This window comes from Petaurus breviceps, unplaced genomic scaffold (assembly GCF_028583685.1).
Source record: "Petaurus breviceps papuanus isolate PSGF00001 unplaced genomic scaffold, PetGlider_PUasm1.0 90594, whole genome shotgun sequence".
NCBI lineage: Eukaryota > Metazoa > Chordata > Mammalia > Diprotodontia > Petauridae > Petaurus > Petaurus breviceps.
In genome coordinates, this window is record NW_027187281.1 from 1,349,461 (window position 1) to 1,363,137 (window position 13,677).

Genomic DNA, 13,677 nt, shown 5'->3' on the forward strand with positions numbered 1-13,677 from the left:
TAGAGCCTGATTCAGAGGTGTTCAGACTTCATTAAATATATAATTGTTTTTCAAACACTTTGGGATTGCCACAAAACCTAAATTATATTTTGCCAAGCAAGCACTTTCTTCCTTTGGTTTGTATTTTTTTTTTCAGGAAAATTTATTTTAGATGTTTCTGATTCACTTGCACTTAAAAATCATTAAAATGCTATTTTGCAAGAACTGATTGATGGGCAAGATGACTCTTGAATCTTTGTCTAAGCCTCTTTAAGCCTGTTTTCTGAAAAACAGGAAGTTCTGATGCGCCAAGAGCAAACAAGCTCCAATACCATATCCAGGTCCAGAATTTGAGTTCAGCTCATGATACCATAAGTTATCCATTTTGAGAGAGGTCTCATCTTGTCCAGTCTTCTCAATTCCTTCATTCTGTTCCTCTTGGAACACCTCAACTAAGGGCCTTGCTTCTCTCCAGGGAGCCCAGCTAGACCCAAATGTTACATATATGTAGCAGCAAGCATCCTAGCATACCCAGGATGGCTGCTAGCACAGGTTCTTAGATCTGCTTTTTTTTTTTAAAGGAAAGTAACTCAAAATGGGTTAACAATCTTACTTTAATCAATTTATCTAGTTCAGGGGAAAAAGTCAACACCCTGGACTTCAGATAATACAAACAGAAGTCATAAGCAGACAAAAGATACAGACAAAGAAAATAACACAATTCAGCAGACCAACAGACAGGGCTTCTAGCTGTCTGACCATTACACCCATACCTAGTCAGTTACCAGAGAGGGAAGCACCAGCATCTGGATTTTCAAAGCTGGGGGACTCAACTGATGCCCAGAGTCTCATCTGGTCAAATCACACAACTCTTCCCAAAGTGATCCCCAAAGCAAAACCCCACATTGGGGTATATATAGCCTTCTCCTGGCTCAGAGAATGTCACAACCCTCTTGACCCACTGCCCAATCATAAAGTAACAAGGTGTGGGCATTCCTGAAAAACAAGCCTCTCGACAGAGGCTCCATGTGACCACATGCAGCCTATTAGGATGCAGAGTATATTTTCAAATCAGGGAAGTTTCTCAGAGTCACTTAAGCCTATCAAAGGGCAAAGGGGCAGGGAAGATCTTCAGATTCCCATTCCCAAAACAATACAGGAAAAAGAGAAGACACAATTTCACCCTAATACAGTTTGCAGATTTCAAGTTCAGGTGTGGTCTTCACATCTCTAGCCAAGATAAAGTTGTGTTCTGGTAAAGGAAAAACAAAACAAAATAAAGCAAACAAAAACTTTGCTCCAGTAAATTTTGCAGTATCTGCTCTTCTTTTTTAATTCTAAGAACGTAACTACACAAATACAGCAAGTAGATAATGGAAGCATTTATCTCAAAAATTCACATTTAAAAAGAAATTGATATTAGCAATGGGTATTAGCCCAATTGGGTATGAAAATTTAGCTGTGTACACCTTACTGATGCTGACAAACACTACAGAAAGATTTTGTGTTTTTTCTCCTTTTATCCCTTACTGGCCATCAAATTGTCTATCTCAGAAGACTTGTGACATTTACTGTAGATCTCTTAAGGGCTGGGGACCATGTGCTTTTTTCAAAATCCCTTGCTCTCACATAATCCATTTTTAAAGGAAACAGATGGTGTAGATAATTCATGCCTACAATATCATGGAGTTTCAGAAAATGGAATATTTCACAACATATCTCACCTTCTACCCATCTAGATTACAAGGTACAAGGTCTCTGGTTAAGCTAAAAAAATGTATAGTCTAAGGAATGCATTTTAAAAGCAATTTTATAGATTTTAATTGATCTTTCTTTTTTTGCATTTGTCTACATTTTTCTTGGTTCTCTTTCCTTATCTACTTTCATGAAAAATTTTTTAAAAAGAAAAAGATTAGAGAAAAACTCAGCAAGATCAATCAATCAGTCCATTAAAATCCACATCTATACCCCATGAATTCCTCTCCCTACCTCTGTAAAGGAGTGGGAAAGAGTGTTTTTTGGGAGCAACTCTTGTTCTTTATCATTTCACAACATTCTTGTTGTAGTGTTTTGCTGTCCTTGTCCTTTCTATTTCTATTGTCATCATGCATATTGTTTTTTTTTTCTCCTTATTTCATTTGACATCAGTTCATTGCCCATGTCTGCCATTTTTTACAGTACTGGAATATTTGATTACATTTCTTTGCCATAATTTGGTTAGCCAGTCCCCAATTGATGGGCATTGACTTTATTGCCAGGTCTTTACTCACACAAAAAGTGCTGCCATAAGTATTTTAGTGCATATGAGAATATTTATTTTCATTAATGTCTTCCTTGGAGTATACACCTAGCAGTGAAGTCTCTGGGTTAGAAGATATGAAAATTTTAGGCACTTTCTTTTCCGAAGTTCAAACTGTTTTCTAGACTGGCTATCCTAATTCACCATTCTACCAACAATGCATTAATACATTTATTTTTCCATAATTGCTCCAATTTTGACTATTCCATATTTTTCCATCTTTGCCAGTTTTCTGGGTGTGAGAAAAATTCTAGGTTGTTTTGTTTTGCATTTCTCTTATTAGTGTTAAAACTCATTTTCATATAAAATGTGAACCCTCAAGAGATCATATCTGACCAATGAAACGAAATATCTGATATCAAATTATCACATCAACACAGTAAAATCAACAATACAATTCATCAAACATTTTATCCACCTACTTTATTATATTAAACTACCTTATCTTTGTTTTGGGGGTAGTTAGGTTGGCACAGTGGATAGAGTACTGGGCCTGGAGTCAGGAAGACCCAGGTTCAAATCTGATCTCCAATGCTACTGTGTGATCCTGGACAAGTCTCTTAGCCTTGTTTGCCTCAGTTTCCTCATCTGTAAAATGAGTATCTTTGCCAAGAAAATTGCAAAGGTCACACACGACTGAAATGACTGAAAAATTGGTTACCCTTTATTTATGCTTCATGTAATTAATAAATACTCACTGAGGGAAGGATTGAAGCATGAAAACACTTCATTAACTATGGAAGACTGCTCTTTTAGTGGATCTATGATCTCAGTCATGTAGTCATTCCCAAATTAATACTAGAGATTACAATCCATCCATGCTTTTCATCTTGGGGCGGCACTCTTTTGCTCATTCCCCACTCCATCTCCCCCAAATACTCAGTAAGTCTATCCACCTAAGTCGTGGTTTTCCTTGTACTGAATAGATTCTACTAGGCATGTAGACTATTGGTTAAACCTCACCTTTGTTACATAATCAACCTACTTTTTTTTCTTTTGCTATTTTTCTAATACCCGGTAGGTATTAGCACTAATCATACCATAGGTATTCAAAAAGAACTTCTCAAGTGGAATTTGTGGGCTTCAGATTGGGAATTTCAAATTTTTGTGGTGTTTGGATAGGAGAGGAGGGAAGAAATAAAACTGTACTTTGTATATAATACACAGATTATAAAGAACCCTGCTAAACACCAAATAAAATTGATGATGATGATGATGATGTTGATATTGATGATGACCAGCATGAAAAACAATATTACATAGTGGATAGAGAATTGACTTCAGTGCCAGAAATACCTAGGTTCTTGTCTCAACTCTGACACATTCTGGCTGTGTGACCCTGGCCAAGTCATTTAATCCTCCAGGTGCTTTTGATAACTGTACATCATTGCATCCGGAGCCATCACACCCATGTCTGGCCAGTGGGCTCCAATGTTTCTTGAGGAGAGAGAAAGGCTGATGACTTTGCACAGCCCTGCCTCACTTAAATCCAATTCACTTGCAAGTCAAGACACCCTCCTGAGGTCATTGGTTTTCTTCAAGAGGAACAGCAATAATATCTATACCCATACCCATAGGGTCTGGGTCCCATCTGCATTTCCTCATCCAGAAGTTCTTTCTGTCAGGTCCAGGTATTACACTAACAAACTTTTATGTGACACTTAAACCTTTGCTAAGCATTATGTGTGTCCTCACAACCAGCTTGTGGGATAGGTATAATTATTAATCCCATTTTACAGGTGAAAAAAAAGAAACTCAGAGATTTTGCCCAAGGTCATAGAGTTGACAAGTATCAGAGGTGGGCTTCAAACTCAGGTCCTTCTGACTCTAACTCTATATTTTCCATTAGCCATGTTATTTATAAATAAATTATACACAGTCATCTTGAGGAATCTTTTTCTTCTTTCCCATACTATACTAGTTGGTTCAGATCTGAACCTAGAAATAATGACAGTATTTTAAGGGGTTGAATATAGAACTGTCTGAGTATGTGGGTATATGTGAACATGATTATGAATACCTGACTGTCTCTGATGGTATGAACATGTAAAATGAATAATTCCAGAAGCTGGACATGGTGGTGTGTACTTCTAATCCTTGCTACTTAGGGAGGTTCTCTGGCACCACTCTTCAATTAGTCAATCAAAGCATTTATTAAGTGCCTACTATGTTTGAGTTAAGCATTGGGGTACAAAAGGAGGCCAAAGATAGTCCCTGCCTTCAAGGAGTTTCCAATCCAATGAGCTTTGAATTGCAGTAGGCTAAGCTTTTTATTTGGATAGCCACACTAAGTCAACATTAATATGAGGATCTTTGGTAGCAGTGGGTATCAGGTTGTCTAAGGAGGGGTGAACTGACCCAAGTCAGAAACACAGTGGGTCAAGGCTCCCATCCAAATCAGAGAAGGCTCTTGAGTGGTCTCTGTACTTTCAGCCTGGAAGAGATAGAGAAACCTAGTCCTAAAAAACAATAACAATAATCATCTTTCCACAATTACCAGTTTCATACCATCTGTTCACATCCTGTTCACTATTGGTGCTGATGAGTGAGAGTTGACTGTAACTATTCTTACATTGATTTACTCAGCAGCCACAGGCCAAGTGTGTAAAATAGGTTTCTATGTCAGATTTTGATCTTCAAAATGAGAGTAACATCACCTATAGCATCCTGTCAGAACCGGATTTTCAAACCCTTCTAGGTGAGAAATACAACACAGACGAAGTAGTCACTTCTTCCAAGAGAGATGTAGTTAAGTATTCCAAAGAGCACCAAGTGGACTTCCACAAAATTGCTATCAATACTTAGAAAAAAAATGAAGTTTATGAGAAAACAAACATTTTATTAAAACAAGAAGAATAAATTTTAGTACAGATACCTCCCAGGCTGCTGTGAACTAACTGAGGGCCAGAAGGAAACTCAGTCACTAACTTGCTTTATGTATTTTTTTTCCTTGAGAGTTCTCTGCCTCTCCCCTTAACTATCCAGAAGAATAATTAAATCTTTCTCTACAATCCATAAGCTTTCAGTTCACAGCAGATGTTTCTATCTTTTAAAAAAAAGTCTTTTATAAGAGTCCATAAGGTCTAAGGTAAACCTTTCCCCCCCCCCCCCCCGCATTCTTCAGAGGCAGGTGGTGGAGTAGATAGAGTATTGGACCAGGGATCAAGAAAAAATAAGTTTAAATAAAATTTCAGAAACATTTATTAAGCACCTACTATGTGTCAGGTCACAAAAAGAGGCAAGAGATAGTCCTTGCCCTCAAGGAGCTCACAATCTAATTTAATCTAGTTGAATGGTACTAGGCAACTCATATAAACTGTCTGCCTCAGTTTACTCATCTGTAGAAATGGGATAATACTACCACCTATCTCTCAGGGTTGTTGTGAGGATAGCATGAGATGATACCTGTGAGGTGCTTTGCAAACATTAAAACTCTATACAAATGCTAGTTATTATCACTTCTCTAGAGAAAAATCTAAAGTAAATAACTGAGTTGTACTACCAAGATAGCCTCCTTTTGCTTCTCCATGGTGTGGTTTAGGGCAGAAAGTAGAAAGAGTATTAGCCCTCAAGTCCAGGGACCTGGGATCAAAATCTGGCTTCTTTCATGTACTACCTATGTGACTTATCAATATGTATTACCTCCAACACTTTATAAAATTTAAATGAATAAATGTCAGTTACTAGAGAATAATGGGACTTTATTTTTATTACAAAGAAGCTACTCATTAGCTACTATGCTTTAGGAGAGTTACTAAAATAGAGTGCTTTAAGGAAAAACATTCACTAGATATATGCAATAAAACAATATTAATTAGATTTCACTATCTCAGAATTCTTAATATTTGGGATAGGGTTGAGTTAATTTTATCTTTATACATTTCATAACAAAAACAATTTGTTAATGAAATTAGGATAAACCATAATTTTGAGTAAGGATAGTATATTTAATCTTAGAAAAAAACTACTTTTCAATTAGTATAGAAATGCTATTTGCATATAATATGTGCTAGTTGCAAAACACTTTGGAAAGGTTATGGGATTTAAAGATCTTCCATGCCCCATTGGATTTGCTGTTGTAGCAGGAAGGGGTGGAGCAAGAGGAAGTGGAAGCCAAGCTAGAGTTCCTGTGGTGACTGGCGGTGGCAGCGGCAGCAGTGGTAGAGGTGGTGGCTGAGGCTGAGGTGGAGGAGAGAACTCTTTTTTTCGAGCCAGCCAGAATTTCTGCTAAGAACTCCTTCTGAAGACTGCCAGGGACAAAAACTGTGGGGAGGCCAGAGCTGCTGGGAGCATGCTTCCTGGATGCTGAGCAGTTGCTGTGAGTGAGGAGAGGAGGACCTTTGCCTGAGGTAGCCTGTTCTGTTTTGAAGCCTTGAGAACGTGAGTGTTTACTACATTAACTATGTGTGCCAACTTCATAACTACTGTGATGGCTTTGACTTTCTGGTTTTGGGACTCGATTTTCTGGTATTTGAATAAATGTTCTAGCATTATCCCCCATGTAGAGAGCCTGGTATATTTTGTGATTAATAACCATATCAGCATATTTATAGTTGCCGTAGGCATTGTGAATACTGCATTGTTGATACACACTTCACCACCAATTAAAACAGAAACTCTATACAGTCAGTTAAAACAAGGCCTGGAACTGAATGTAGCCCAGATCTTGAGATTCTAATTGGAAAATTCAGATTTAAAAAAAGTAAGGAAAACCATCAGACCATATAAGTACGAACTAAATAACATCCCTTATGAATACGAAGTAGAAGTGATGAATAGATTTATAGATCAGATCTGGTAAATAGAATGCCTGAAGAACTATGGAGAGAGGTTCCCAATATTGTACAAGAGGCAGCAACAAAAACATTCCAAAGAAAAAGAAGAGGAAGAAAACAAAATGGCTGTCTGATGAAGCTTCACAAATAGGTGAGGAAAGAAAAAGAGCAAGAGGTAAAGGAGAAAGGGAAAGATATAGCCAACTGAATGTGGAATTTCAGAGAATAGCAAGGATAGATAAGAAGATTTTCTTTTTTCTTTTTTTTTTTTTGCAGGGAAGGGCAATTGGGGTTAAGTGACTTGCCCAAGGTCACACGGCTAGTAAGTGTTAAGTGTCTGAGGCCTGATTTGAACTAAGGTCCTCCTGAATCCAGGACCAGTGCTCTATTCACTGCACCACCTAGCCTCCCCAGAAGATTTTCTTAAATGAGCAATGCAAAGAAATAGAGGAAAACAATAGAATGGGAAAGACAAGAGATCTCCTCAAGAAAATTAGAGCTATCAAGGGAACATTTCATGCAAAAATGGGCATAATAAAAGACAAAAATGCTAGGGACTTAACAGAAGTAGAAGAGATCAAAAAGTGGTGACAAGAATACAGAAGAACTATACAAGGAAGATCTTAACATCACTGATAACCACAATGGTGAGATCTAGAGCCAGACATCCTGGAGAATGAAGTCAAGTGGGCCTTAGAAAGTATTGTTAATAATAACATTAGTGGACTTAGAATTCCAGTTAATATCTTTAAAATCCTAAGTGATGATTCTGTTAAAGTGCTGCACTCAATACTCTAGTAAATTTGGAAAATTCAACAGTGGTCACTGGCTTGAAAAAGATCAATTTATGTCCCAATCTTAAAGAGGGGGCAATGCCAAGGAGTGTTTAAATTTTGAACAATTGTTCTAATTTCACACACCAGCAATGTTATGCTTATACTTCTGCAAACTAGGCTTCAGCAATATGTAAACTAAGAATTAGCAGAAGAGCAGGATGGTTTTCTGAGAGGTAGAAGAACTAGGGACCAAATTGCCAGCATTCACTGAATTGTGGAGAAAGCAAGGGAGTTCCAGAAAAAAATATCTACTTCTGCTTCATTGACTACACTAAAGTCTTTCACTTTGTGGATCACAAGAAAATGTTGCAAGTCCTAAAAGAGATGGGAGTACCAGATCATCTTCCTCATCTCCTGAGGAACTTGTATGTGGACCAAGAACCAAACATAGAACAACTGATTGGTTTAGGTAAAGGAGTTCAACAAGGATGTATATTTTCCCCTTATTTAACTCATGTGCAGAGTATATCATGTGAAATACCAGATTGGTTGAATCAAAAGTTGGAATTAAGGTTGCTCAGAGAAATATCAACAATTTCACATATGCAAATGATACTACTCTGGTGGCAGAAAGTGAAGAATTAAGAAGCCTCTTGATGAGGGTAAAAAAGGAAAGTGTGTAAAAGTTGTCTTGAAGCTTAAAAAACAAAAACCTAAGATCTTGGCAACTGGTCCTATCACTTCCTGGTAAATGGAGGGAGAAGAAATGGAAGCAGTGTCAGTTTTCATGTTCTTGGGCTTAAAGACAGATGGCAACTGCAGCCATGAAAGTAAAAGACAGTTGATACTTGGAAGGAAAAATTTGGAAAATCTAGACAGCAAGCAGAGACCTCACTTTGCCAACAAAGGTCCATATAGTCAAAGCTATGGTTTTTACAGTAGAACTATATGGCTATGAGAATTAGACTAAGAACATCTGAGTGCTACAAAATCAACAGTTTCAAATTGTGGTGCTGTAACAGCAAGCACCCTAGCACACCCAGGATGGCCTGCTAGCACAGGTTCTTTGATCTGCTTTTAAAGGAAATACTACTCAAAAAGGGGTTAACAATCCTACTTTAATTATATTCACTAGTTCAGGAGAAAGGCCAGCACCCTGAAGTTGGAGAAAATATAAACAGAGAAAATACAAGCAAAGAATTTAGCACAAAGACCAACAGACAGGAGTCCAGCTGTCTGAACATAGCAATATTGCTATACACTTTACATACATTGCTGAATCAAGGGAGCACAGACATTTAAGCAGTTGGGAGGCGGGGTGGCTCTGAACATACTGGTACTCAGAGTCTCAACCAGGAAATCAAAAGATCTTTCTCATGAGCTAACCCCCAAAGCAAAATGCCAACCTCACAGAATATATGACAAAGACTCAGTCCCTGATTCACTCAGAACCAGTAGGCACAAAACCTACATGACTCAGCACAGCTGTGAATTATCAGGGCTCAAAGGAGATCAATCCTTCAGACATTCACAATTTAGCCTGAGCCTTGGAAAGTGAACTCCAAAAAGAAAACAGAAAACCCACCTTGCTTGTGCTTACAGGCACTGGAGAAGACTTTGGAGAGTCCCTTGGATAGCAAGGAGATCAAATGAGTCAAGATTTAAAGAAACTAATTCAGACTGTTCACTGGAATTTTAAATACTAAAACTGAAATTTAAATGTTTTAGCCACATAATGAAGAGACAGGACTTACTGGAAAAGACCCTGATGTTGGGAAAGATGGAAGGCAAAAAGAGAAGGGGAAATCAGAGGATGAGAGGGATAGATAGTGTCATGGAAGAAATGAACATAAGCTTGGACAGACTTTGGGAGATAGTGGAGGAGAATTCTATGCAGTCAGGAAGAGTTGGATGTGACTGAACATCTTTGTTTTTCTAAGCTTCAATTTCTCATATGAAATAGATGGATAATAGCTCATTAATTGGGCAATGACTGAACAAATTATAGTATAGAAAAGTAATAGAACACTATCATGCCTTAAGAAACGACAAATAAAAAGAATTGGAAGAAAGACTGGAAGACTTATAGGAACCAATACAAAATGAAGTAAACAGAATTAAAAAATAATATATAAATGACTATAATTAAATAAATTAAAAATAACACGAAAATATTGCCAAATGATGATCCTGTGGCTTCTATAATCTCAATAGAAAGATGGGGGACTATGGGCATGGAATGTCACAGACATGATTAAACAAGGTCAGTGTGTTACAGTTGGTTTTGCTTAATCATTGGAATTTTTGTTAGTTTTTGTTAAAAGGGAAGGTTTAAGGTGGAGAGGGCATGAGGAAAGGAGTTAGAGGATAATTTTCCAGAAATGACTATGATATAAAAATAAAAGCATGAATAAATATTTTCCCAAATATTTTAAAGGGGATAATAACACTCATTTCATAGAGTTGCTATGATGATCTACTGTGAAAACAGAAGGTGCCTGGTTTGTAAAAACTGTTAAGAACTCTATAAATGTCAGCTGTTAGTGGTGGAACTTAGATTTCCTGATTCCTAATCCAGTATTCTTTCCACTGTATCATGTTGCCTCCTTTATTACTTTTATTTCATAAAGAAGCAGCTACTAAAATAAAGTTCTTTAAAGAAAAAAATATATTCATTAGACATATACAATAAAACCATATTAATTGTATTCTACTAATTCAGAAGTTGAAAGAAATTAAGAGAATTTATTCAAAAGGAATAAAATTGAATTTCTTTTTAAACATTTTATAATTCAAACTGTTCACTCACTTGTCCTGACCTGGCTCCTTATAAATAATGCCTGGATGAATGTGGTTTTTCTGTCACTAGTTAGGCAAGGCACCTTCCTCAATTGACCTGGAAGTCACTGTGGCTTAGGCCCCCGCTAATTCTCTCAGATACCCAAAGCCCAAATGAGAAGAGGTTAGAGCAGGTGTAAAGAAACAGCCATCTGTGCTGTCCCAAGCTGGGTAGGGAGAAGCTGAGCCTATAGCACATTGAGGGAAACCAGAGGGCCACCCACCAAGGGCAGTGGAGGGGGCAACCCAGGGGAGCAAGCATAGGGGCTGGAGAGGAAGATTTGGGCTTTACTTTTGTTTGCTTGTCTGTTTGTCTTGGTTGGCATTGAAAATTCAGAAGAAGGCTCCTAATATGCTCATATAAGGTAAGTTACCTCAAAAATTCCTCCTCAGGGAGGCTGATTAAAGCAGTTGCCTGAGGGCCTGCCTCAATAAACAAGGGAATTGGAACTGAGTAATCTAAACATTTTTTTTTTTCCTGGCTTATGCCAGCATTCACAGATGCCAAAAAGTAGGCATAATATTGCCTCCGAAAATAAAAAGTGATTATACTCTTTCTAACCAAGACTACCCTTAACAGTGCCAGTGACTATCACAAGGCAGAGAGGAGAAATATATTTTGTGGTATTGTCTTTGGAAAACTTCCCTTTAGAAAACTGTACAAGGAGCAAATGTGTGTCTTGTTGAAGATGGGCTGTGTCCTTGTGGTCAGGATGGACTGGTGGCTTAATGGAGCTTCTGAAAGCAGCTTTCCTACTGGGAATGTATAGGGTATAAATTATTTGGGGCTTTCGGGGGTTCCAGTCACAGGAGCTTAACCTCATTTATAATGCAATATTAACCTGGGAGAGGTATGAAGAGAAAGCATAGAGAATCTTGTACATTTTTCTTTAACCACCAAAGGCAGAGAAAAAAATATAAACTTCAACCCACAATCAATTATCACTAAAAAGTTATATATTGGCTCTTTTCCTCTGAAATTACAGGGTAAAATAAAAAGCAAAGACATACACGTGTACATGATAAGTGACTATCTTATAGCAACTCTCCTGGTCAAAAGGAAAACTAATTTAAGATTCTCCAAATCCATAGGCTTCCTGGTTCTTGGAAAAACTTTGGAGTAACCTGCAAGGACATCTAACAATTTTGCCTAAAAGTAAGCCAAAGGCAGAGAAAGTATAGGCCTTTCAAGGCAGATTTCAGAAAAACCTGGAAGATTTACATGAACTGATGTCAAGTGAAGTGAGAAGTAATGGTAACATTGTATGATGATGAATGATGATTGACTTAGCTCTTCTCAGCAATACGATGATCCAAGACAAATTCCAAAAGATTCTTTATGGAAAATACTTATCCACATTCAGAGAAAGAACTATGGAGCCTGAATGCAGATTGAAGCATACTATTTTCACTTTTTTTGTGACTTTTCTCTTTTGTTCTGTTTCTTCTTTCACAATATGACTAACATGAAAATATGTTTACATGATTGCCCATGTGACCTATATCAGATTGCTTGCCATCTTGGGGAAGGATTATAAGAAGGGAGGTAAAAAAATTTTGACACTCAAAATCTTATTTAAAATGAATGTTGAAAACTATCTTCACATGTAATTGGAAAAAATAAAATACTATTTATAAAAAAGAAAAGAAAAAGAAAAATACTTATCCACCCTCCAAGAAAGAACTGATAAGCTCTGAATACTGATTAAATTATATTCCATTATTATATATTATATTATACCATATATATAATATTATATATTTAATTATATTATATTATAATTTTTATTACTTCATTTTTATTGTTTTATTTTGCTTGTGTTTCTTTTGCAACATAGCTAACATAGAAATTTTTTTTTTTTTGCATGGCCTATGTATAACTGAAATCAAATTGTTTGCCTTCTTAGGGAGTGGGGAGTCCTGAGAAAGAGGGAGAGAATTTGGAGCTCAAATTAACAAAAAAAATTGCTAAAAATTTTATTCCATGTAATTGAGAAATATATAACAAATACAATTTTCAAAAAAGTTTTTTTTAATTACCCTTTTTCCCTGCAGAGAAGTTTTATAGTTCCTTTGAGCTTTTCTGACATAAAGCATCACATACATGAAAAATATTCATGTATTCAAAAGTATTATGAAAAAAATATCCTCTTTTTTCTCTCCTTTCTCCTCTTTGGAAGTTTCAAAGAATTATGTCATCTCAACTTTAGATGGGACTTTAAAGGTCATTATAATTCATCATGTATATGATCATGAATCTTCTCCATAGCATCCAAATCCTAAAGTATTGGAATAACTATATAGAATCCAAAAGGTGAACCTGGAAGAGAAGCAAGCATTTATTAAGTACCTACTGTATGACAGACCAAGTGCTTTACAAGCATCTCATCTGATCCTCATCGCAAACCTGGGTTTACTATCATCCTCATTTTATAATTGAGAAGAATGAGGCAGACAGAAGTGACTTGCCCAGGGTCACACTGATGGTGAGTACTTGACGTAATCCCTGGGTTTTTTGTTTGTGAAAGAGGAGTTTGGGAAAATGATCCAGAATCTAGTATCACAGATTTAGAGTTAGAAAGAACCTAAGAGTCACCTGGTTTTACTCTCTCATTTTTTAAATGGAGAGATAGAGGCTCAGAAGAGGTACAGTGATTTGCCCACACAGCAGTGACTGATAGCAAAACTGGAATTTAAATAGATCATCTGATAGCAAATCCATTATCTCCCAAGGTGCCATGTTGATTCTAGATATGTGGCCAAGTGTGGATTCTCTTCATTTATTCTTTGTCTTTACTGAACTCTCTTCACACTTGCAGGTTTAATCCTCTGTGATGCTAAGTCAAATGACATTTGTTTAAAAAAAAAATTGGTTGGGGCGGCTGGGAGGCCCAGTGAGTAAAGCACCAGCCCCAGAGTTGGGAGGACATGAGTTCAGTTCCGGCCTCAGACACTTAACACACACACACACACACACACACACACACACACACACACACACACACACACA

General features: G+C 37.0%; 1 long non-coding RNA gene across 2 annotated transcripts in view; it reads right to left on the reverse strand.

Moving 5' to 3' along the window:
- Positions 1–577: 577 nt before the first annotated feature.
- The window catches only part of LOC138142540 (uncharacterized), a 40,260-nt gene continuing 27,160 nt past the window's right edge, over positions 578–13,677 (reverse strand). For both annotated transcript variants that reach the window (XR_011163457.1, XR_011163456.1), the window contains exon 3: positions 578–1,231. This is a non-coding gene — a long non-coding RNA (uncharacterized lncRNA). The remainder of the gene's footprint in view (positions 1,232–13,677) is intronic.